Genomic DNA, 27,213 nt, shown 5'->3' with positions numbered 1-27,213 from the left:
AGCCGCCTTCAGTATAAGTCATATAGCCACACCTAGTGCATTTGCTTGACAGTTTTTGTGACTTCACTTGATAAACTGTTGGCTAATGAGGTTCAGAGACACAATATGCAGTGCACATCTCTGAACGTTTTGCAATAGAACTGAGTTCCATGATATTTTGTTCAATCTGCTCAGCCGGCCTAGCCATTGCAATTGCGGTTTCCTCAGTGAGTTGCGCAACGTCCTTCTTTTGCATTTCTCTACTCGGCTGTTTATCTAGGATCCCAACTACTATGCGATCCCTTATTTGCTCAGACCACTTGTCTCCAAACTTAGATTTATGGACAATTTTGATCAACGCCCTTACATAATCTCAACTGTCTCTCCTACATGCTGACCTTGCCCAAACTACCAGGCACGTTCATATATTATATACTTTTTGGTGCAAAATACCTAGTGAATCCAACTACAACTTCGGCATAGTCTTTTGCATTATCATTAGAAAGTCCAATACTTTTAAAAAAGCTGTTACTTGCAGGCTCCATACTGTATAACAAACTGTTTATTCAATTTGCGTTGTTTTTTTACTAGGCTTAGATATAGAATAAAACATATGCCATCTAGCGATCTACTCTTGCCAGCTCTCTGACACAAAATCAAAGTCTCCTGGATGGCTAAACTTGGCCATATTAGCGTGACGATGAGTATTGAAAGATTAGTCAGTCACTTTATTATTCTTATCCCACGACCAGATGAGCGGAGCGAGTGTTGGAGAGTTTTTATGATAAATGCATGTGCACAAAACCTACGAAAACTTTTCATCAACAACGTCGCAAACCCTTGTATCAAAATCTCATCAACAAGTTTAACCAATTTTGTAGAGTCATTAAAGTATAATAACAATACAAAACACACATACATGTGACCCTATTTAAATAATTATATTACCAAATCTTTAAAAAGTGTGGACGGTGTCTTAAAACTTACCCATCTAATCAGATTGTACATAAATAGACAGATTAATTTGGCAAAAAATCACCACAAAACGCTTGAAAAGCTTGGTTTAATAATAATTAAGACCAGCCTAAGATACGCCCAAAAAGCCATGCAACAGATAGTTGAACTATCTAGCAGTGTGCATTTCGCGAGAAAAATGAGCTCATTTCACCAGTCTATGGCATTGTTTACTTGCTAAGGTTATATAATGGCTAGGTCTAATATTTTTTGTTAGATTTAATTATAAGAATAATTAGTCGAACTTATCCGAAAGTTTCTGTGATAAACGTAAACCGGTTGAGGCGCAGACCGATTTACAAGTACAAAATTGTGGTACACAGTTTATCAGCTTATGTTTTTTGTCCAATTACTGAAGGTTTCATTAAACTATTTAGAACGTTAGCCAAAATTCTTTACAACTTATGCACAAGCTAGGGCCGAACTACAATGCCCCTTTACGGCGAGAACATTTTTTTATTTTGCTCCAATTTTCAAACTGTGTATAATACTCAGTAGCTTGCCATTTCAGTTCTAATTTTGCATTTCAAAGTTATAATAAACATATTTCCTTATTGTTGTTGTTCAATTAAATACATTACAGTAGGTTAGGCCTACAGATTTAATTAATATTTATTTAATGTTGTAAAACATAGGCTTGAGATAGTAGTAAATTAGGATTAATTTTTGTGGGTGATTAGGTGTGATTTATTGTTGTAAAACATAGGTTTGAGATAGCAGTAGATTAGGTGTGATTTTTGTGCATCATAGGTGTGATTTATTGTTGTAAAACATATGTTTGAGATAGTAGTAGATTAAGTGTGATTTTTTGTGTGATTAGGTGTGATTTATTATTGTAAAACATATTTTTTGACAACTACTTTTTCAACAACCAGCACTGCCATTTCTTTTTTCCATTATCACTTACTCCATTATCGGGTCGTGGGCTGTATGACAAGAGAATTTCTAGTTACTAGTATGATTATCCACCACCCATCCAAAATCCGAATATACATGTACATAGCTTAGGGTATAGGGGAGCCACACCGAGGTCCGCCAAGGTGGTTCCCTTGCCAGTGGTGCACTTTTAGTTCTGTTGTCACCACGTACTTGGCACCATGTTGTGTTACTAAACGCTAGCAACTTGCTGTGTATTCATGTAATAAGTTGCGGGTCTCGTGGCTTGGTCTCGAACTACTTTTTGTTTATGATCAGTACGCAGTAATAGGCAAGCTCAACACTATTGGCTAAAAGGTGTATTAGTACAAGCATATAACAATGACAACCCTCATCATCGCTTTCACTGTGATATGAGGCAGCTGACTCAAATCCTAAGTAGAAATACTCATCTAAATTGTTAGCATCAACAAGCCGTAATTATTAGTGTTTTAGCCAGACGAGTTAAAACAGCAAATATCCACACACCTGCGTGAATCCCCAATTAGAACCTATACTTATGATCTTGGGTTATGAAAAATTTCATAGCGACCACCGATATGGGTAAAGTTAAATGAAAATTCTGGATTTTTGATTGGTCAGACACAAAAATAAACAAGACCATTTGAAATAGCAGTGTACTAAAAATGCACTAAAAAGCACTGTTTACTAAAATAGTGATGGTGGGTCATATAATAGCGTATAGCATGCGTAGTGTGCTATTGTGAACAATGCAATTATTGCACGATTGTACATTCTGACTGCCGGGGTCAATTATATGAATGTATATATAATGTGAATAGTTAGAGAGTCTACATATTATTTTCTAGTTACTGTCAGTTTCTTGCTTGTGTGATTATCAGTCTGTAGACTTCCACTGAAACAAAATGGTGAATTTTCAAATTGCCCATGCTGTCATGCGATTGGTGGATTCTGTTGCGCTAGGATTGACATGCTACTGAAACTACTGAGAAAATAACTCCTACAATGAGCGCAGGATGAAGTAATGTCTGTTATTATATCCAGTGTCAACATGTTATATTTTAATGATGTAATATTTTTCTGTAAGACACAAGTTGCACGTTTTGCTCAAGCAAAAGGTGCAATTTACTGCAACTTACTGTATGATTTAGCATGTTTTAGAAAAGTCAAGTTTCGTTTGAAATCAATGTTACTGTATTTCAGTGCCCATATATGTTTACTAAACTTTGTAGTGTTTTTGGACCTATTATTTATATTAATACTGGACCTATGACTACGGTATATTTTTTCCAAACCATTTTCATAAAGTCCCACATTGGCCTTGAAAGTGTTGTTGTCTAGTCTTGTGACTTGTACTTTGTATAATACACTCTTTTAAAGCACTATGACTTTAGTTTTATGTGCGATAAATTTAAATATATATATAGACATATATAGACATATATATATCTCCCAATATATATACATATATATATTTATATATATATACATATATATCTTACATCGGATATATATACATGTATATATATATATATATATATATATATATATATATATATATATATATATATATATGTGTATATACATATATCTTACATCCAATATATATTATATTTACATATTTATATTATATATATATACATATATATCTAATGATTGCTCATTAGTATTTTTCAAATTGATTTGATTAAGTAAGCCGTGCGCTAGTTCCTCTGTTCTCTCTATTATTGGAGAAGCAGCCTCCCATAAAGTGCTAAAAAAGTGACTTATGTTATATTAGGATGGATTAGGCTGAAATAATGTTCTAGACCAAAAATTTATGCTGATTCTGAATATTTATTTTTTACATCTCTAAACTAATCACTAGACTTATTACAATGCATTACATAATACAATAAATTTATAATGTAATTTTTATAATTTACAAGTTCGACAAGTACAGAGCGGGACTGTAATACATCAAACTAGATCAAAGTTTGTAGCTAATTTCAAATATCATAGTATGAGATTTCAAAAATGCATACATTTGAGTTTATATTACATAATACCATTATTATGTAAGTTATATGCGTAACTTGAAGTATGTATTAAATATGATTGTGAATACCACCCAATTCCATTGGATTTTGGACCAGAATTTAGGGCTTATTCTGAGTATGTAATTGACAATTCTCACAACTGGTCGCAACATTTTTTTAAATGTATTATGTAATACATGAATTAAAAGATATAATTTCAAATTTTGCCAAATTATCATTTGGGGAAAGCAAAGAGGTTGCAACACATCAATCAAAATCAGAATGTGTAGTATATTTCAGATTTAATATTTATATATTTCCAAGTTGCATAGATTAGAACTTATTATATTATATTGTATATTATATAATATAATGGGTTACATAATTTGTCTGTCAGTCTAATGTAGCACCGTGGATGTGCGTTATCTCCTACACATCTACAAGAAGGAAAAATGAATCAAAAACTGTCACAGCTGTTTAAAGATTTGACCAAAATGTAGAATATTTTTTTCCTGTCTGGTATCAGGGAAAGGTATCATGAGTGGAAATATTCTGCAAGCTTTTAAAGGCATAACCTGATATTTGATGTATAATAACCTACCTTCACCAGCATTCTCACCAGAATCTGTATTCTCTTCTTTAGCACCAGTTTTGTTTCCACAGTCCTTGCACTGACACATATCTGTACATTTGAGTCCAGCCTTCTGGCACTGGCATTTATTGTATGAACATCCTGTCTTGCATCAACAAAACATGTCTTTCATCGCATCAGAGGGCACTGGGTTTTGTGTCATCCATGTGATTTTGAGATTGTCATAAGACAAGGCCCAGCAATGATTAGTGGGTAGAAGAGGGTAAACTGTTGACTGCGCAGCTCTCCGCCATATAGCTGCTTGGTAACCAGCTCTCATTACATGCAGCCTCAAAACATCTTGGGTTGGAGGAAGGTTAGCTTGGGAAATTCTTGAGGGAAAGCAACAAACCAAATATCTTGCTTCATTGACATTTTCTGTTGGCTCAATATTATAAAGCCTGCATATGAGTTTCCCTAAAGAGTGCTGAGTATCATCAACTACCTCAAGCTCCCAGCCCAAAAAGCTCAATACGTTGATGAATTCAGGGTTCTGCTTGAACAAATTCAAAACGCTTTTTATTCCTTTTGAATGAAATGCGCTGATACTATCACAACCGCTGAGTGCAGGTAGATCTAGAAGTGCCTGGCAGTAGGGCGGTGTTAGAATACCTGATACATTTCCAATGTTTTTGTATCGCATTCGTTCTTTCTTCCTACAGAATTAATACAATTGATCTGATGGAAGCTCATGTACCAAAGATATACAAATCATGAACACATCTGTATCTTGATACTTTATCATCACTGTACAGTCCGATCCTTTGTCTTCCATGATAGACTCTATGTGTGCTAACATTCTTGTGTCAGAATTTCTGCTGATCTGATGCCAAACTCACTATATTTTTATTACTAGCTTTTCCATCCATTTGAAAACTGATCTTGTGGCACTTGGAAGGAAATGCTATGTATACATCGAGATCCTGGGAGATCTGTGTACTGCTCTACTCCTTACTCAAGAAAGCCACCAAAGCTTCTTTGTTAACACCATCTGCCAAGAAGTCTGAACATTTTGGTACAATTTGATTTGGTCCAAAAATTGTCACCTTTTGACTACTTTTCAATCCACCATGCATTCATTCTATTGATTTGATGCTCGCATCAGGATAGCTGTCACAGACAAATTCTACCCGAGAACCATATGATGTAGCGATTTATGCTAGCTTTTTCAATAGGACACTAGCAACCATTTCAAATGTGGCTGAGGGTTTCAAAGCATGAATCTCAGCCATTCCATCAATGACCACAGCATCAAATTTTGAAAGGTTCTCCAATTTTGTGTAACATGTTGGATGTGGCTCTAGCTTTTTTCCAATGTTGTTTTAAGGGTAGACTTAGCTGTTTTCATCATCAATCCATTCGCATTTGCCAGGCTTCCAGCTTACATTGTCAAGAGAATAAGAAACTACTTTTCTAAACTTGATGTTCCTCTGCTGACTATTTAAAGCAGACGATCAAAGATCCATTCTGTACACTGTAGACTTTTCTTATTAAAATTTTATTAGCACTTTGGCTCAAAGCAAAACCTTTCAATTTGTTTGCCTTTATTGGCGCATTGAAATCTACTTTTTGAGTGGTCATTCATTTGGGGACAAAATCTGGAAACTACTTTTCTCCAATTTGTTTTGCATTTTGAAAATCATAGGCTATGCCATTTGAAGCCTCCAATCCACTGATGATAGCTACAAGAATTTTAGCTTTGTGTTTGAATGGGTTGATTTAAGCTAGTATAATTTTTATGATGAGACATATTGTGTCTTTGTCAGCTTACCATGCCTATTCTGACAACAGCCATTCCTTTCTGAGCTAGTGGAGTCTATTTCTAGAAGCTTCTTTATTTTAGTGTGCATGACTGTTCTTTGTGGATAATCTATGGCCCATCTTTGTGAGGCAGATCAGGCTTTGGTAGATCCAATGAGACCTCCCTAAGATTTAGAATCATGATTGACAGTCTGTTCTATTGCTATATTACAGGCAACGCTGGAGAATGGGCGGTGATGCTCATATTGAAAAGTAAAGTAACCATGATGATCTGCCATTGCTTGATAAACTAGCAGTAGTGTCTTTGCCAACTGCATCATCTCCATATAGTATACTATGCATAGTTGCAGTAGACATATGCAAGAAACCATGGCAAGAGTGGTTGTAGTTAGTTGGCATGAAGGTTCCAATCAGATTCCCTTGTGGCTCGGACAAAACTTAGCAGCTGTGTCACCATTTCAATATATTCTACCCAGAATATAAATGTGTGGTCGCCTATTGAAGAGGTGAGTATAAAATCTTGGAATGCCTGATTCATGTAGGTGAGTTCAGTTGATTAAAGTCAGTGTGATCAAAATCAGATCTACTAACGTCTAAACTAAGAGAGTCAAGGCAATAGAGGATTCAAAACTTTCAGCGAATTCATCCAACAATAGGTCATACAGTGCTTCTTTTAAGCAAAGTTTGCGTGCCATGATAGGCCTATTGTAACTATGATCATTGATCATCCCTTTCAAGCTTTTTTCAGCGATACATTGCGATTCTGTGATTATTTTGGCCCAACCAGCATCACCATACCTTTTGCCTATCACGCCAAAGAAAGCCATCACCGTGTGGAAATCTCTCAATCTAAAGACAAGTCTTGACATCAGAATTAGATTGAGGAAGCGACTAGTTGGTGGTTACGATATATTGCTTGGTCAAACACTAGGCCTACTACTGCAGTTTCTATAGCAAACTTGTCAGCTTCATCGATACTTTCCTGAAGACCCCTAACCAAGGTTTCCCCACTATTTTTTACACAATTGAAGACGCAATCTTTATCATTCACACTTCTATAACTCAAAAATGTGAAAACTTGACTCATAGTAGTAATTCCAAGCAGAAAAATGGAGATTTCCCGAAATTTTGGGAGCTGTCCTCCCTCGAAACAAACTTGTCCTAGAACTTCTAAATGTGGCCAGTTATTATATAGGTGTAGAAAATATATAATTAAATGCAGCATAAAATTTTAGCCAAGACTCTAGTATTACTTAATTCTCCATATTTATATAAATGAGAGTGAAAGATAGGTCGGTGAAGCTGCTTCACCACTATATAGCTTGTGGTGTCTCCTTGCCAACCACAATTCTGTCATGTCTGTATAATCCAATACTGCAAGGTATTTGGGTATTTGAATCACTAAGTAAATCCCTACTAATTCACAAGGCTCAACTCCGTCCTAACTACCTATATATATATGGGTAGTTAGGATGTACATATATACACACAAGTGTATATATATATATATGTATATATACATATATATATATATATATATATATATACTAATAAATTATTTAAAAGCAATACTTATCTTTTTTCTCAGCTACTGTCAGTTTCATGATATTATCATTCGTCAGGCTGTGTTGAAATAAACAAGATGGTGACTCACTATCTTGTTTATTTCAACACAGATGGAAACATATTAAACAAGATGGAGTCACCATCTTGTTTATTTCAACACAGCCTGACGAATGAGAATATCATGAAACTGACAGTAGCTGAGAAAAAAGATAAGTATTGCTTTTAAATATTTTATTAGTATATAGCTGCTCCAATATATTGTTGAGCACTCTAATTTTAGTAATACTAGCTCATAATTCTTAGGAATTTATAGTTTATATATATATATACTAGCTGCATTAACCGCCTACAGTAACAGATTTACGGGCAGCATAAGGTTTATTGAGAGTTGGCTTTCATACTGTAAAACAACTCCAAATATGCAGTTACATCTCCCTCTCTCCCCTCTCTCCTCTCTCCCCTCTCTCTCTCTCTCCCTCCCTCTTCCCTCTCTCCCTCTCCCCCTCTCTCTCCCTCTTTCTCTTCCTCTCTCTCTTCCTCCTCGCTCTCCCTCTCTCTCCCCTTCTCTCCCTCCCTCTCTCTCTCCCTCTCTCCCTCTCTCCCCCCTCTCCCTTTCTCTCCCTTTCTCACTCTCCCCCCTCTCCCCCTCGCTCTCTCCCTCGCTCTCCCCTTCTCTCCCTTCTTCTTTCTCTCCCCCTCTCTCCCCCCTCTCCCTTTCTCCCCCCCTCTCCCTCTCTCTCCCTCTCTCTTTCCCTTAGTTCAACACAACACTTGCGGATAGACAACATTTTTGGTTTTTCTGTCGGGCGTATAAAGAAACGGTTTTCGCCGTGTGCCTACTTTTGAGCAGGCGACGTATAGCTGGTCATGGCTGATGCAGGGTGACAGTAAGTCGATAGCAGCTGCTCTCTTTCTTTTCACAATAGCGTATCGCAACCCTCGGAGTACTCGTGAAAGTTCTGTAATAGTAAGTTACAGTAGGCCTACTCGTAGCTGGAAAAAAATTAGTAACTCGGCTGCTGAAGGAAATGAACACGACCCACAATCACGAACAGCGGCAAATCCAACGTTATTAAGTAGTGGAGATGTGGCAATTCATATACAATACAACATCGTATAAGAAACACTTACCTTTTTGATGTGGAAATTTAGTAAGTGAGAAATGCGTTTTTCTAGTGGCTCCAAGAAACAAGCGTTTACGTGACCTTCTCGGTATACGTTGGCAGTAAATATTAATTGCATGTAATTAACTACTCGTTAATTTATTTTTATTTAATAAATAGTACATTTGTATAGCTGTATAGACACCTTTGTATAGGCCGCAGAACTCAGGAAGGCGCTTTTTAACACGACAGAAAATTTGCTGTTTAAAAAGCGTGCTAACCAGGGATTGCGGTTAATGCGCCCGAGCGGTGAAAGAAAAACAACAGAATCGCCACACCTTTATATAAGCCGCTTGGCTCAAATCGTCAGAGAAAAGTAGCGGCTAATAGTCCATATTACGAAATTACGATATTTAGTATTCATATTAGTTCGGTTGGCTTCGTTCGACCGAATGGAAAAAGAAAGACCGCTCTATAATTTATTTACTGTTACTACACATATTAATTCAGTTCGCTTCGTACGACCGAAATTCGTACGACGATAAAAGCAAAGACCGCTCTATAAGGCGGACACTCAATCAAACAGACAGACAACGAATGCCATTCATATAGTAGATAGAGAACAGCGTTTTTCTAGTGGTTGCAAGAAACAAATGTTCACATGACCTTCCCGGTACACGTTGGCAGTAAATATTAATTAGATGTAATTTACTACTCATTAATTTATTTAAAGAGTAGTAAATTTTATTTAATTCACTACTAATATTTACTACTAATTTAATTTTACTACCTACTCGTATAAATTAAGTTTGCTTCGTACGATCAAATTGAAAAAAAAGACTGCCATATAATTTATTTATACTGCTCATATTTTGGAGTTATCGGTGACTCAATATATCGAGAAAACAACTCATACTATTAGCATATCAGTATTTATCGTCCATCCCTACGATGAATAGCGGGTTACATATTATAATAGAGGCGTGTACTAACCAGAGATTCCCGTTAATGCACCCTAGCAGTGAAAAAACCCACAGAACAGACACGCCCTTATATAAAAGTAGCGGCTAATAGTCCGAAAAGTACGGTACTCTATAAAGCGGACAGACAGATAGACAACGATTGCCGTTTATATAGTAGATATACATATATACATATATATTTATATATATATATATATTGATGAAGAAGAAGGTTGCAGTTCACTAAAAAAGGGTGCTCAATATTAAAATAGAGCATTTATATAAAACATATTAAGAACTGAAAACTTTTAAAACATTTTACTACTTAAAGTTGAATGGTTGTTACCATTCATCAGGTAAAATTAAAATGACCTAAAGCTTCATAAGCAGTCATACGAGTTTCAGATCATTTTAATTTTACCTGATGAATGGTAAGAACCATGAAATTTTAAAGAATAGAGAAAGCATATTGTTATTATGCTTTATTAGTTATCTTGAGGTGTTGACTGATGTTCTAAAAAAGAATCAAGGAGATTGACCTACTAGAAGCTGAGATATAGCCAGCCAAACACAGGTCTACCTAATAAATAATCAGAGGACAACCCTTCGAAAATCCCGAAAACTGTGACGTATGAAATCGACTTAATGTTCATGTGCCGGAGTTGCACACCCTTACCGCCATAACATGTAATGACTGTTTTGGCTACGAGTTGTGAAACGCTTCTCGCGATAGTAAATAATGTACAAACTAGCTCAGGTTGCTCAGGAAAATCAAGCAAACATTGTTTGGCAAAGGCATTTGCCCACAACCCCTCGCCATGATTTTTCAAAACAGAAGAGCAGATTCTCACTATTGTGCTTCAAATTTTAACTCGATCTCCACGAATATGCTCTGAAGATCCTCTATTCAACGAACGGCGCGTGTATAGTCTATATGCGACATCCGCCATTGCAGTTCGTTTAGAATAAGAAATGGGAATTTGAACTTTTGTCCATTCATCATTTTTCTACTGTGTATCTACTGCAGCATTCAGTTGATTTTCATGAATATCGTCACTATTAACAGACTGTAAGTTCACTACACCCATAATCTTAAAAATAATAACTTGACTGTGCTGCTCTTGCTGTAAGGAAAAAAACGATAATTTTTGATTTGATTTTTCTATTGATCTTTTATCTTATCTAGGATTATTTTTTACAATTAATATAATAATCATAATGTATATTATACAAAATAATAATATAACCGTGTATAAAATAAATGATGTAACTAATGTAATTTGTAGAAAATTCCAAATGATAACCGAGATTGATGATTGATGTAATTGATTCCATTTATTAGCTAAAAGTTAGTTAAAAAATATTGGTTTAGTTCATTGCTATTAGTTAAAAAAATCTGAACAACGCTAAAGATGAGTCTGAATAGGGAAGCTAAGTAGGAGAACCACAAAACTGAGCTGAACTAGCAAGATAGCAAAATGTTGCGAAATAATAGATGCGTGTAATTATTTTATAGGTAATGAGCAGTAAAATCAGTGTTTAGCTGTTAGCATACACTAGTCCAGTGTTTTTCAACCTTTTTTGAGTCAAGGCACATTTTTACATTGGAACAATTTTGTGGCACACCACTAACCAAAAATGTCATCGATTGACACTCTGAACACTGTATTTATTCACAATGTAAATCATCAAATTATATATATTCAGTCAGTGTATTTAGTGTGTTTATCTATACCTGGCCTGTTTAGATAAACACAAAGCCGATATCTTGACAGGAATAGAAGAAAGACACACCCAAAGCTCTTCTTCAACAGCTCTCAGTATCTCTCTGTTTTTAGTTTTTTTAGAAGTTAGGCTTGAAAAGCTCAGCTCACACAGACATGTGGTAAAAAATGGGAGCAATGTGAGAACAGGTTTGTTGGCCAGAATTTCTAACAGCCAGCCAACCAACAACCATCAGCCTTTCCAAATACTGATGCTGAGCTGTATGGGTCCCTAACCCGATCAAAGCATTCAGTGGAGGCTGAAGAGAAATAAAATGACAACTTCTGTTTGAGACGTTTCAAATGTTTACATGTTACATTACACAGTGCAGCAGTGAGACTTTGCCATTTCTCTGTGATTGGAAACATTGCCAGGTTGGCACGTAGCGCATGTTGCTGCTAGAAGTGTACCTTTAAAAGACATCCATTTACTTTATCAGTGCTTGTAAGCAGATTTTCATTTCGACCCTGCTTCTTTGTGTTCAGTTCGTTCAGATGATAAAGTGTATTAGCCAGTATGCCAGCTTTGTGCACCACTTGACAACAACCTTCAGTAATCACATTTCTCAGTTGTCTGAAACATTTTAAGTTCTTTTTGCAGCTCATACACACGGGCAACCACCTTACCCCGCGACGACTATCGGACCTCTGTATGGAGCAATGAGGCCTTATGATTCGCTCCCATTTTATCACACAGGAATGCAAATATACTGCTTTTCAAAGTTCATGTCTTTACAAAGTTCACTATGCACATCACATCATCCAACACAGGAACCAGTTCCGCTGGTAAAATTTCAGCAATGATACCCACTCGAGGCAAAAAACAGTGCGTAACAATCAGGTCTGGGGTTTTCTCTTTTGCTCTGCTCACAAAGCCTTTGCTGCACCCAACTATGGCTGCGGCTCCATCTGTGCAAACGATTGTTCAGTTTTCCTGTGTAATTCTTTCAGGGTTCAGATATTGCGATCTGACCCAAACATTTTTTTCTCCAGTTGATTTTTTTGGCAGTGCCATGCAAAATAGGAAATTTTATCTATGGAATCTTCATCCACAAGAGCTGAGAATGTCCAGTAAATATGAAAAGCCGAACCTGCTGAATGACTGAACAGACCAAATACACCGATAATCTTTGGCAGTTGCCTTCTCATGTGACTATCTATGGGTAATGGTGCACAACTCAAACTTCTGTAAATAAAGAGCTCAATGAATTCCTTAGAAACATTTTAGAGAGTGTTGTTTATTTTCGCGCCAATGAAGCATGCTGTGAATAAAAATATTACATATTCAATCAAAGTATTTTTGCTGTTGCTAGTCCAGTCAGTACTTGCCTTACCTTTGACAAATAAAAGGGAAATGCCTGGTAAAAGCAAAAGGTAAGAGTTTCATTTGTTCAGTAGTATCATTAACCATTAGTGAACTAGTAGATAAATAACTGGCCAATGTTGTTTCTTTATTCAATTGGAAATGAATATATTTATTTCTATATATGGTAATATTTATTATAATTATATGAAACAAGCAATCAATATTATTTGTAGATAACAATTGGTTTATAGATAATACAGTACCGTAGTTGTAACAATAATGTTAATAATAATTTAGTATTCTTAATGTTCAGTCTGTTTGGTCATTCAGCGCATTCGGCTTTGCGTATCCACCGTGAGAATGAATGTCCACTTATATCTGTAGACTCATCAACTTGCAACACAAATTTCCTTCTCATGTGCATCGTTTCCAAAACATGGCTTTTGATGTCTGTAGACATGTCATCAATACTTCTGGCAATTGTCTTATCAGAGAACGGTACTTTAGCTATGTCTTCAACTGGGTCGAGGCCGAGCATCTCGATGACAATGGCTATACAGGCAGGTAGTATTAATGTCTCTGCCACAGTGTGTGGTTTTTTTGATTTAGCTACGAGTTCGACTACTATGTAACTAGCTTTTGGTGTTTTCTCATTTACCTTTGTGGTTTTTCTTATAAAGGTTGCTTGTTTCTTTGTATGTACACGCAAGTGAAATAATAGTCTGTGGGCCTTTTTTGAAGCGTATAGTGTTTAGTTTGGAGATAGCGTTTAAGCTTTCTCGACACCATAACCCTGTTAAATAGCTTCTCGCCACACACCAAGCATAATGGTGTAAGTCTCATCTCATCCCCGGTGAAATTAAATCCATACGACATATAGCTTTTGCTATATTGCCTTGAGCTCACCGTCTTTGCATTTTTTTCCACCAATCATACTAGGGCCTTCATCCGGGTCAGAGTCTTGTACATAGACCAATTCACAGTTTGCAGTTGTCATTTTTAAAAACTTCTCTATGACTGTCACCACGACCTCTCATCTACATCTGTCAGTCAGCTATGTGTGCCACACGGATGAATAGTACCGTAAAACCTGTATTTGAAGGCCATCTCAATTCGAACGCCACTATAGTAAAAGGGTTAAAAGAATGGAGTGCCATCTTTTATTTGAAGGCCATCTGTATTTGAAGGTCATCTACATTTGAGAGACACTTTGACATTCATCTTGCTAGTTAGTAATCAAATGTTCCTAACTAGGCATATTGTACTAAACGACTACTCCGCTTTCGATGGACTTTGAGTCTTGTGGGCCAACATTAAATGCATTGACCATGCATCAGACACTTGACTAGATGCACCTGGATCATAGTGCCTGGAGATTTAGCCTACCACATCGAAGCCTTGGCATTCAACTACAACACTCCTACTGCATAAGTTGTCTCAAAGCCAGAAGAAACTGTATTTAAAAAGGAACATTGAATAATTTCTTACGGCACACCTGAGGATCTCTCATTGCACACTAGTGTGCCCCGGCACGGTAGTTGAAAATCACTGCCCTAGTCTAATCTCATCAGAGAATAGCATCAGAAAAATTTTCCCCGACTTGATCTAAGTTTATATATATATATATATATATATATATATATATATTCTGTGATTATGAAATTTCAAACATATTTTTTATTATATTTGTCATATTTGTAGTATTAACCTCGGCTGTTTTTTACTGGTGGGTTATTTCAACTTGAAGCGCTCGATCTCCATGTACATGATGAGTGTTTTTTGTGGTCATTCATGTCACTAAAAGTTTTGATTCAATGCAGCGTTGTGAATATATATTTTGTTTGACCACCAATCTTTCCTTGTATCTGTTTTGGTTAATATATCTAGACAAAACATGAACACTAGTTTTTAGATTTAATAATTTTTGTATTTATTATTTATAATCAGATGTTTATATTAAACAGAAAAGTTCCTAATGTTTACCAGCATGTTCTAAACTTATACATTTATTTGAAATAGTTTATAACATACTCAGGGTAGGCAGCTGCATCATGGAATGCCACAAAAACTCTAGGTTTTGCAAGGTTGTTTACTGTGCTGTGTTTGTTCATAGATTTTAGCACCCTGACAGTAGGTTGATTGAGACCTCCAATCATCAAGCCAGTCAATACTTTTGCTTGTATAACACAAACTCTGTCCCCAGCTTCTTTAGACACTTTTCCATATCTGCTTGCCATATGAGACAAATTAGTGAAGTATGTCCCTATTCCATATACAGCTCCTGTAGAACAAGTACTCTATAATACTGAAGATATAAATGTTTACATAGATAATGGTGTTATAAGAATGAGGCTCAACTTTTAAACATTTGGTGCTATGTAAGTTAACACCATTTAACATTAACTCAAATCACTAAATAAACTTACTTTACATTAAAGTCCACCTCTGACCAATTATTTTATTACCTCTAACTTTTCATGAGCTTGTCGGGAATGACACTGAATTTGAAGCTGCTGTAACATTACTAACAACAATTTTAAGACCTTTCATAAAACTTTATTAGTAGTTGCATTATTGAGATATATTGCTGAAAAATTGCTCAAGTTATCGTCTTATAAATTCAGTTAGAAGAAATGTACTTCTTGACAAAACCCTTTTTAGGGAAGGCTTTTAGAACAAGCCAGTCTTACCACTTTTGTGAAATACTTGTTTAAGAAGAAAAATTGCTAAGGTCAACACTTATATTTTCCTGTTTTAGCCATTTTTAGGGAATTTGTGTCAATCATCTGTAGCTCATACAAAAACGATGATTATTTTCAGACAACATAGTCAATTTCTTGGTTTTCATTGGTGACATACACTCCATACTTTTATCACATCATGCATACTGCACCATCTTGAGAAGCAAACTCTGTAAATATTTTGCATGCAACCAAAGTTCCTAACCTTTTCTGGTATCTAATAGCAGGTATGATTTTTTTATATTCATATCTATCAACTGTTGATAGGCAGAACAATTCAAAACAAAAAACATGAACTATAAAAAACGTATTTAAACATATAATAAATTGTTAGCAATATATAAACCAACATATGTAAACATATTTGGTAGCAGGTTGGAAACATGACATTTGTACCAAAAGGTTGTAGACAGAGCTTGAACTTAAAAAAAATTGCAAAGGTAAAGTGCTACATAGTTTACAAGTAGAAAAATGGCTGGCAGTAGGTCGGAAACTAAGTAAATGTTCATGTGTGTACATAAAAATTAGTGAAAGGGTTAATTAGGTCTAAAAGAAAAGACGTTCACACCTTGAACAGCAAAACAAGTGAAACATTTTTACATAAAACCGACATGAGCAAGATTTTCTATTCAAGATATTTCAAGATCCTCAATTTGTTATGTTTGATAAAATGTTTAAGGAATTTTTTGGAAATAGAAAAGTAGAATTATGGCCACTATTAAACTGACATTGGTGTGGTGAACACACAACATATTTTGACCAACATCTATAATGCCCAATGATAGCAGTCAAGCCAATCTTGAATCAACCAATGCACTTCTCAAAAGGCAAGCCCTTCTGAAATCGTTTGCTGGTGATAATTCAAGAGAACAAAAATAATCTGACAAAGAGATACACTCTGAAAGTCATATGCCCAAAAAGTACATGTCGTCCCGGGATGCAAGCTAAGAAAAGCAAGGTAAGCCAAGTCAGTTTAATCAAGGTGAGCTCAAAAACTCATGAAAAAAAGTTCTGAGCCAGGTGGAGCCTTTAGAGGCAGAAAAAAGAGCAACTATATGGTCTTATAGATAAAAAGCTTATCACTGCGTCTCAAAACAGAATCCGTGGGGAAGTCCGGCGATGTGAATGATGATCCCTGGCCAGGCTAATTTTATGGCTGTTTCTGCTTGTGAAGCTGACTATGCCCAGGATGAACAAAATAGATCTAGGCTAAGTCAAGCCTTAGCTTGAGCCAGACCAGACTGGTGGTCATGTCGCTCGAGTCTGCGAGAATGCAAAAATAGCTGGGCCAGCCATTGCTAGTCAACAGGCTGCCATCAATTTACTATCACTACATGCATACTATCACCACACTACTATCTTGCATGAGTAGATAAATCAGCTGCTAAAAAGACCGCGATGAGGACAGAGCATTTAAGCCTTTTACTACCAACCATGTACAAATTTGGGTATCTGCCTAGTGCCAGCCATTTTATTGAAAACCGCCGATATTGCTTCATGATATGTGTACAGTGTTTTTTTAATTTCAATCTCTGTCTAGAATATATTGGTTACATATTTTATTTTGCCAACATTTTAACTAACACTGCTATGCGAAAATTTAATGGATCTATACTTTGTGCAATGATAAAGCGATGTGAAGCTACTATCAATGCGAAGCTAAAACGATCATCCATAATGTTAATTACTCTTACAAAACTATTACTTTAACCAATATCAGAGACAGTGCAGCTACTTTAATTGTCAGTATAATCACAAAAATTTGAACCTGGATTGGCTATAAAGTAATCAACATTACCAATTACCTGTTTTCTGACTCGCACGCGGTACTCAAACACAAGTTTAAAATTGCTGTGTTGTTTTAGGCTAATTTTATAAATATATTTTTGGACAACATTGTCAATTTCATAAAAAGTCTTAAAGACCGTGGTTTATGTTGTCAATAAATTATAAAATCAGGTTACTATGCAATTGCTGGAAAAGTCACAATAATGCGTCTATTGCAGTGGACCCTAGAAAACGCATAAATGCGTTTATGGCAGCAACAGGGTTAATTTTCCAAGCATCGCAGAGAAAAGTAGTAGTTACACTAAAAGTGCCGATGAAACGAAAGCACATAACTGACATGTGTATGTATATTCAGGGGCTAATTGACTAGCATTAAGAAAAACTAAAAACGACTCATTTACTATTTCAACACTTTTGCATATGCCTGCATGTGATAGCGTCCTCCAAAAAGATCTAGTTATCCTGCACTAAGGGTGCAGAGAGATGAAATTCAGAGTCATAATATACCGTGAAGACCATTTTGACTGGATATGTTTTCTTTTTAAATTCAAAGCTGGCTTAGAGCTTCTCTATGAAACTGTGGACCCCTTCTTAACCATAATCAGCAAAATTTAAAAATATCAGCCAGTACAGCTAGTTAGGGATAGCAGAAAGAAGTTCATGATTATAAGGGCCAAAAAGTACCTCTTGGGGGTACTAAGCACCAAGCTGACCGCTTGGTGCTAAGCTTACCATTTGGTGCTAAGCTGTGAACAATTTGTTTTATTTTAAATGTATTTTAAAAACTAGAAAATGTTTTTTTACTATTCAAAAATGTTGTGAAAATTTGAAGTTTTAAAAATGAGATCTCAAACACGTTTATGTTTATGATGAAAAATAGAGGCACAAATTTAAAGAGGCCATCTTCCTATCTTTAATGACTATGTATTAAATTGCTGACATAATCGTTAGTATGCCTTTAAAATACAGTTTTAAAGGTTTGCTGATCACTTGGTGTAGTTTGCACATGAGGAGAGAACTGAAAAGATAGCCAAAACAATCATTCTAAAAAACCTTTAAACAAACATAAATTTAATGACTATGACTTTTTAGGATGAAGATAATTGATGAATAAAGCCTGATTTGAAATTTTGTATAATTGTGCCATTAAATTGCAAAGCACATTTAGTATTTTGCTATATTTCCAGATCTTTCGTGTTTATTTTTTGCGGTTAAACTTAGTAGCGCAACTCCAAACAATATTGCTGATAATTTATAGATTAAAAATATAGGAAGCTTATAATCTTACCGTTTTGAACACCAGCAAACGAGCGGTTGAATCGACTTGAGCAAATCCTGCTAGCTACGTCTTCAAGACACCCGTGATATAGTGTTTTTTCTATTTCCCCACCATCTCTTCCTAGAATTGCTTGACAATCCCTTCTCACCTTTCTTCTCTGAGCAATATATTGTAGCCATAATTGTCGGTTTTGTACTCTGATTATCTAAAAAAACCGTTTCCTAATTTTAAATGACAGCCTACAAATAAAGGGAAAACAAAAGTATCAACAATTCAGTCAACTTTTTTAAATGGTCTCACATGACTCGTTTTATTTACAATGCATTTGTGGCATTGTTTATCAAATATTACAAAAATAGAAACAAGTAAACTCATATCTTATAATGTCAATTTTTTCATTTACCATAAGTTTCCCTGTTTTTAGTTTCTTTGACAAAGTTAGGTGGTCAGAGGTTTTTTAGAAGCATGGTGAAGAGTTGTACAATCATACTCTTTCATACCTCAGCTAACCTCTACAACAACTGCTATCACAAATATGTGTGTGAAGAGATCTTACTAGTATAGATTACTAAATAAATTTGTTTATTTTACTTTAGTTTTTATTTTTGTTCGTCTTTAAAAATACTCTTTTAACAGTTAACACATCGAAACTTGTTCAACAACAAAATAATTCAAGTTCAACAAATGCATATTTTGCAACCATAAATAATAGCCGTACAAATATAAGCAACGCGCACTAGAGCTTGTTTTTCTCTTATTTTTATTCTTTTCATTACACTTTTTGGTTTGAAACTTTATGGTTCATTCCCGAGGTTTGGTCTGTTCAGATCTTATCAAGGCAACCCGAGCTGGCTCAAAATATTATTCTGACTCATGACTAGTCAGTTTTAAACACACACTATTTTTCAGGAAACTAAGTTTCACAATTTGAACTTCAATACTAGAGTCAGCTGTTGCCAGAACTTGTGTGAATGGTTTGGTGTGAACTAAATAGGTGCACAGCCTGTTGCGCTCATTTTTGTTGACAATGTCGAGAGAAGCATGGACTGTGACGTGGTGTACCATTTAGGCAGTGTCATTTTGTGTCTGGCATTTTGAATTACATGTAGCTGTCTGGTTTTCCAACTTTTTTTCTTCTTCTAATGACTAGCTAAGAGGGTACTTCTAAAAAATTGAGCAAGCATTCTTAAGCTTGAATAGTTTTTTAGAATTATTCTGGTTTTCATAATCCTGGAACTCATTTTGCAGTTTTTCCGGGTCGAGCTAACTCAATTTTTAAGCAAGTCAGCTAGTGTTGTCTGTCTGTTTGTTTGTTTGTTGTCTGTGTGTAGGCAGTGTCTTTTATGCTTAAACAAATTGGGCTTAAACACTGTTTTGTTGTCTATACCAAATTGATTCTATATCACAAAGTTAAATGTGGAAAAACTTAATCCTGTTTGAGGCTTCCAACCTTGCTTTGCTAAAACTAGTCAAACTCAATCAGGTCTGTCAGGTAGTCAGTTTGCTCCTATAATTTAGCTTAGCACTTGCTCTGCTGTTGCAGCTTCCTTAGCTTCAGTGAGATGCTGCAATATGCAAGAACAAGCAAATAAAGCAAATGCAGTAATAAATGCGGCCTACTTCTTTTGTTACTCACGGCAAAATAGCAAATGCCAAATTGTTTTTCCTGTGATCCAGGACTACTTCCATTTTTTCAAATTTCTGGGCGTAGAGGCAACCAAATTGTCTAGGTAATTCTGGGGTCATCTCTAAAGACAAGAAAAGTTGCTCTTAGATAGTCTATTAATAGTCTTGTTACCTTTGTTAAAGCTGTCCATATCAATTGAGGAAGTCCGATGTTATTCCTTGCTGGGTCTGCACAAAACAAAGATAACAGGCAAGTGTAGTTTTAATCAAATTTGAGCAGCCTTAGCATTATAAAAACTGTAGTGTATCACTCTGCCGTAATTTACCGTTGTTGGCCAAGTTACATACCTACTCTTTGTACTACGCAGACCTTTTTGTAGCTTTGACCATTTTTGGGTTATGCCGTACTGGCTCTGCTAGAACCATGATGAGCTGGTGGCTTCCATAGTTGAATAAGTCACTAGCTTATTTTTCTTCTTTGTGATCTCCATCAGACAGTTTGGTGAATACTGACTCTTGAGTAACTTTCCATGATGATTCCATTTCCTCTGCTGATTTTTCTTGATGAGGTAGCAAAGCTCCTTTTTTATGTCCTTTTCTAAACTTCAACATAGGCAATATCTAGCTTAGCCATTCCAAACAGTAGTGGTAGAGTTGCAAGCTGCTAGACACTTCGGGAAAGTTGCTCACTAATTTTGTTGCCATGTTTGTGCGTTTATGTCCTGCCTGGTTGCTTTCTGTTTACTCTTTCTGTATGGAACATCTGCTTCTTAGTTTAATTAGCTGGCACTGATGATTTTTTGTATGAATGCACACATACTTTTGTGCAATTCGATGCTTTTGGCCAGTTTAGCATTCTAGTGTGTATCAGAAGCTGGCTGAATTCTCTATCCATTGAATGACTTGCGTAAATTTTTCTTTTTTCTGTTATGTTAATTGCCATTCAGATTTGGCATGAGTTACTTAATGACTTTAATTAGTGATGAAAATTAATATTTGGTATGCAGTAAATTTTCTCCAGATTTAAACATGTGTTGCTGAAGTTTGTGATCATTTATTTTTCTCTTCTCGCATCTAAAACACTACTAACCAAGACCATGTTTTTTTGCATTTAAATATAGTATGTACCATACTTGGAGGTTTCTGTAACCTAGGAAAGGTGTGGTGGCGAAGTTACTTTTAAGATGCCTAAAGGTCAGTGGTTCTTCCTTTGATCCATCAATATGACTCAATTTTTGCCATGCAATTGTGTACGGGTCAAGTCAGTGAGGCACAAAAGACCGGGTTTATTGTCAACAGTAGCCAATAGTGTTCTATAATGCTTGGGAGTCTTTGATTACCTGGAAATCCAGCGACACTTTCTCTACATTTAATTTAGCTAGGTCAGTCAAAATTCAATTTTGCTGCTGATTCTGATATCTGCGTTAGAAAAACTTGCAGTTATATCAATTTAGTTTCATTGCTTCACACTTTTGATACATTCTAGAGCATATTTTACTTAGTAAAGTGTAGTTAAATTCCCTATTTTTGTGCAATCAAATTGGTATTGTTCAAATTTTTTAGAAGAAGCCAACAGAGCAAACTTTGCAGGAGTCTTCTCCAGGTGCTGCTGAACCTTGATGAAGCAAAAGTCAAGCCTAACAACAGCACCTGTTTTTTTGATAAAACAAAATGACTAAAAAATGATTGATTCTAAACTTTTTATTTATGACCACCTTCAGCATTTGAGTTTGATAAAATATGGATGCCAAAAAGAAACATCTACATGTAAATTGTGATTCATCCAGATGAGTAGAGTAACTGGGTAACAGCATTCAGACACTAGTCATAAATATCGAAAAGCTACTCCCCTTTTTCTCTGGACCAACACTGATATAAACTCCATAACGTTTTTGCCAACTAAATGAACCTTTTTTAGGAAGTTATGTAACTGTTGCTTGAACTCCTCCTTATTTTTAGGTACCAGTCAATGTGGAGGTTGTCAAATGAGCCACACTTCAAACAATACTTCTATGACCTGGAGTTTTTCTACTTTGAGTGAACTACACTTTTCTTTTGGCTGTATAGACAAAATACTTTTTTATTAGCTTGCGAAGTTGCGAAGACCATTGGCAAAGTTTAACAAAGTTTTGAAATACGAGGCCAGTCAGAAACATGACATTACTGATGAGCTTTAACAGCACACTTGCGTAGACTGGTCACATAACTCTTTCATATAATTAATGAATGCAAGGTCAGCCCAACTACAGCTTCCTCAAAAGAACCAGGCGGTTACGGAGACACCCTCTGGAAGAAAACAAAAGCTTCATTGAGATTTTCTAAGACCTCCCAGAAAACAGCTAAAAAATTAAGGCCAGCAACTGCCTTAAAATGACATATATAAATTTATCAGTAGATGACCAAGGTCAATTTGTGTCCTTAGGCATTGTTCAGATAATAACCCAGAATAAAAAAAGACTGGAACTGGCATGATAACAGGTACTTTGCCATAAACTTACAACTGCTGTATTCAAAACTGTCGGCAGCATCTCAATAACGCTTTTAGTATTATAACTGAGTAGCCAAATGCTTCAGACTATGTGAGCTATGCAGAGCAGCAGAAAATTTAGTATTTTTTTGAAAGCATTGGTTGCTGCTTAAAATTAACGGTGGTTTGTGGGCAGTGTGGAACGTTACCTTAAGGAGTTTGGTCATCTTAAGACAAATCCTTTGGCAATCATCTGGAGGAGAAAAGATAGCAGGCTGCCTTCACCTATGGTAATGCTGGCCTGCAGTACAACATACATGAAAAGCTAGCATATATGTAGTTGCAAGGCAAGCAAGATATTAAATATATCAGAACATAGATGGCAGGTAAAACATATGATTGCTTGTCTATCAGCGTGAGCACCAACTTCCCAGCTGACTTAGTTGTTTCCATTTCCCCAATCAAGGCCATTGCTGGCAAGTCAGAATTGGTAACACTCCTGTCAGAAAGCTGCCAACCAGAAAAGCAACCCACATAAAATATGGCATTAGATGAATTTTATGTAGAATTCTTTAACAGAAAAAAATTATTGAGAGCAGCTGACTCCTCCCAATGGTGATGAAAGAATTGATGGAAATAATTCAACAATCAATAAGCCAAAAACAGCCTAAAAATATGCCCTCTGGGTACAACGATCATTCGAGTACAAAGAGTTGGAGATAGGAAACTAGAGGGTGGAGCCTATCAGTATATACTTCGCATCCATTCTATATTTAAAATGTGGTAGCAACCCCTGAGAAATATTCACACATGTATTGTTCTGTACCACTATAATATTTATTGCATAAACATATCATACGAAGCGACGGCCATTTATTTTTTCAAAGTCACACAAAATTGGGTGCTATAATCAAGTGCTTAGATTTCAAAAAGGTCAATTCACACCGACCAGAATATAAACTTAGTTTACTAAGCGCACTAAGAACTGAACTCAAAACAGCTTCAGACCCAACCAAAAACTCTATCTATAGAGAAATTATATGGTCTTATTACTGAGTGGTGAGGCAAAGTGAAAATCACCAAGTTGACAACCCCAAAGGTTGGTTAAGACAGAAAGTTTTGGGAGAAAATGATGCTGTGTTTTTTTCTGGATAACAAGCTGAACATAAAAAATAGGATAAAGTGACACGAAACCACATGCAACTACAAGTATCTGTTGAACATAGCTTTTTTTTGGAATTTCTACTCTTAAGATGGTTGTTACAAGGTAACATATTTTTAAAAACAAATATCAATTTAATTTAAATTTTGTACACTTTTAGATTATATCTACTCTTAATTATTGGCAAAGCTGTTTTTCACTAAAAAACATGATTATTTTCAACACTTTAGCCTTGCACGGGCCAAAACTCCAGTGCTGGTGAGCCTTGTTTCGATATCTCCAAAATGTGCACTAAATAAGCTTACATTGAAACTCTTTGAAAAAAGATTATCTGTGACAGTTTTATGTACTTACTACTGGCTTGCGAATGGAAGCTATAGAACTGTGGGGCATTCCTCTCGCGTAATTCTCCCAAACATTTGCGAACTCAACAGAATTAGGTTCCAAACAGGGAAATATATCTCCACTTGAAACTTTATTTAGGTCCCAAGTTCTTGGCACTCCAAATCGCAGATCTGTAAATTCATATTCAGCAATAACTGAATGACTTGTTTTCTTTTTCAGAAGGTTATTTAAAAAAACTTTGATTAACTCTGTATGTAACAGTGAAAGGCAATATAATTTTAAACCAAAGATAAATAAATTTGAGTCTGAATCAGCAAGCTGCAAATTAAGTTTTGCTTTATATCTGTAACTGAGGTCTTATGCAAAATTGAAAGTTTTTCATTAAAAGCTTTTTCGGATACTAGACAACTAGTAAAAACCTGTTACAGCTCTTTCATTTAGAAGTAATTAATCTGATTATATATATCTAGAATCACATAAACCCCCCTCAAAGTACCGTGAATTGCCAGGGCAGGTACTAGTATGATGGTAACAATAATGATAATAGTCTAATAATAATAATGATAATAATAATGATAATAGATTCTGTGAAACCTAAATATTACTTAAAAGACTATCAGATGAGAAAATGAATTGAAAAAACAATAAAAATTGATCATTGCGCATGAAACATATATCTCAGATTCGCTACTGTTTTATTGGAAAGACTAACTTCCACTATCATTAGCAGTCTTAGATGGTAAAAAATTAGTTGGATCTTAAATCCAGACTCTAGCACTACGATTTACGACTTAATGTTATTCTCTACTCTACTTTTTTACCAGATGGTTTTAACAAAATAACAAGATTTTATGGTTAATTTCCGTCTCAAAGTTATCGATAAATTTAGTTTTTCAACTATCACCTAGAAAGTATTAGATACCTTCTTGCTCATAAATATACACCAAAAAAGTAGGTCATGTTCTGTAAAAGTATTACTTCAAGTTTTTGGCCATAATCTACTAAGAAAAGGAGATGGCTTTTAAATTCTAAAACTTTTTTACACTTGCTTTTATCCACATACTTGGAACTTTTGCACAGCTAACTTAAATACCTTTTATCTAAAAAATGAATCCTTCGTTTTTTTTGTGACATCATTTTATCGTTGACGGCCATCTTTATAGACAACTTTATCGTTAAAACCATGAAGCTTTCCATGGTTTTTTAAAAATGACGCTTTTGTTTGCAATATTTTTATTATAGTATCAAAATACGCCAGAAAGTACTAGTAAACCAAAAGAAAAACAATCGTTTTCTACAAATATGTCGGCTTTTTCATGAGCGAGTGTATGTGCAAATGACTTGACAATGTCAAAAAATACTAAGGGAATCTGATCCACAAAAAGTTTTAGCAATACCAGAGAGTTTCTAGTGATAGAACACAACAGTTATCTGTGTTGTTAACTAACAATTTTGCTGTCTATGCTACATGAGAAGAAATAAAGATTTCAACAAATAATAATACATAAAATTACATTGTTAAAACCTGTGTTTACATAAAGTGTAAATACTGATGCTAAAAAAATGATAAAAAAGTGTTTTTTGCAGATAATTTTCTGTCATGACACAAGTATAGTTGCTAGTATAGACACTAGTATGGTTGCTAGTATTTTTAACGAATAAAATTGTGCAAAACATAATTTTAATGGCTTCTAGCTCTTTAATCTTATTAAAAATTAAAATGCTAATTTATATAACATATTCCCATTGATTTTCGCTCAACACATATACCATAAAACATATTTAGACGGAAATCGGTAAAATCTATGACATTATAAGTAGACAAATTGTCTAAATTGATCTGTGCACTAATAGTTTCAAAATATGATATATGGATCTAACTGTTTAGTTGTTGACAATTTACGTGAAGGTAAACATATTACAGACCAACCCAGCTCCAATTGTTTACGATTATCTAAACACTTCCATTACCAAAGCTGTTTTTTTCAAGTTTTTCCACATGGTAACACATTGTACAGCTGTGTACTTACAAACTGCGCCTGGCCTAATGAGGTCAGTCTAGTATTGTGCAAATAGTTTTTTCAGAAATATTTTAAAATGGCTATTTTCAAATGTTCATGTTAAATGATGAATATTACCTCTAATGTTTGAGATAATGTCATTATTAGTATTTGTTTCTTTTTCTTGCTTTTGAGTATTGCGATAGCTACCTCCTGCGGCCATGTTAAAAGAGAGCAAAACAATGTCTTCTGATGTGTGACACTGGTTGCCTCATATTTAGTGATGATGTAAGCAATTTAAGCTAGTGGAAATAATTTTGTGAATACTTCCAATATGATGACAAAATGAGACTGATATTTGCAAAAATTCGAAAAGGAAATATGAGAAAAGCTCCGATGCAAAATTAAAATAAACACTATATATAAACACCTGTCTGGTCAATCATCAGGCTGCTACTAGGATGATTGACAAGAGAAGTCATTAATAGTAGTGATTTTCTGTTATTCTAATTACTAAAATAGTCTAAATGCTGTGTGATATTTTTTAGTTGTAGTTATTTGCTGTCTTCAAAAATATTTGCTTTTGAAACAGTGCTCACTCAAAAAGTTTGAAGTGAAGGATGGCAGAAAGAAGAAGTAGCTATTAGTGGTTTTTTACTATTCTTGATGATTTGATGACAAAATGAGACTGATATTTGTGAAAAATCAAAAAGGGAATATGAGCAAAGCTCCGATGCAAAATTAAGTTCAACGCTGTATATAAACACCTGTCTGGTCAATCATCAGGCTGCTACTACGATGATTG

The sequence above is a fragment of the Watersipora subatra genome, chromosome 5 (genome assembly GCF_963576615.1).
Source record: "Watersipora subatra chromosome 5, tzWatSuba1.1, whole genome shotgun sequence".
NCBI lineage: Eukaryota > Metazoa > Bryozoa > Gymnolaemata > Cheilostomatida > Watersiporidae > Watersipora > Watersipora subatra.
This window is presented reverse-complemented; position numbering follows the sequence as displayed.